Here is an 877-nt window from a genome sequence, read left to right on the forward strand (position 1 = left end):
AAAACAAGGTTTTCTGTCCAGAATATACAAAAAATCTGTATAAATCTCTAAAGAAAAAAACAGTCTGCTCTTAAACATAACAGATATATATATATACATAGAGAGAGAGAGATGGTACACATATATAGTATACAGGGATACTTCAAAAAGTTCGTGGAAAAATGGAATTAAAAGATAATACAAATCTTTCCATGAACTTTTTGAAGACCCCTCATGTAAATATCATATATTTAATATAAATGATTAAAGCCTAGTTCTGTGCTTAGTACAGCACAAAATAAGTACTTAAAACATTTGTGAATGCATCAGTGGGTTTCCACAAGAAGATATTGTTTAGACAATAGCAAATCCTAAACGTTGAATAGTTGTTCAGTTTGCACATGTACATGATCTTATTTGATTTTTTGTGATAAGGATTTCAATCCCCATTTTTAAAATCAGGAAACTGAGGTTAAGAGATTTGCCCAAATTGGGTTCATAGTTAATGACTATAAACTCTGTGAAGGCAGAGGTGGTATCTGTCTGAGTCCCCAGCATTTCACCAGCAGTACATACTTGAATGAAGAAATTATTTCAAATTAGTGTAAGTAAAACTTCACACCTTAAAATAGCAAAATTACCACAAATGATCAAAACCAATATTGGAAGGGCTGAGAAAAGAAAAAAAAAAAAAACAGGTATACTGAGAACTTAGGCACTGCATTTTAAAGTTGGTCTGACCATGCAAAAACAATAATCTGTAAAACCATACCTACCTTTTAATACTTCTCTTTTCGGACTGTGTCTTGAGAAAATAATCCAATACAAAAAGCACAGGTTAGGGCCGGCCCGGTGGCGCACTGGATAAGTGCGCCGCTTGGGAAGCACGGCGGCGCTC

Source organism: Galeopterus variegatus, unplaced genomic scaffold, assembly GCF_000696425.1.
Source record: "Galeopterus variegatus unplaced genomic scaffold, G_variegatus-3.0.2 Scaffold41153, whole genome shotgun sequence".
Lineage (NCBI taxonomy): Eukaryota > Metazoa > Chordata > Mammalia > Dermoptera > Cynocephalidae > Galeopterus > Galeopterus variegatus.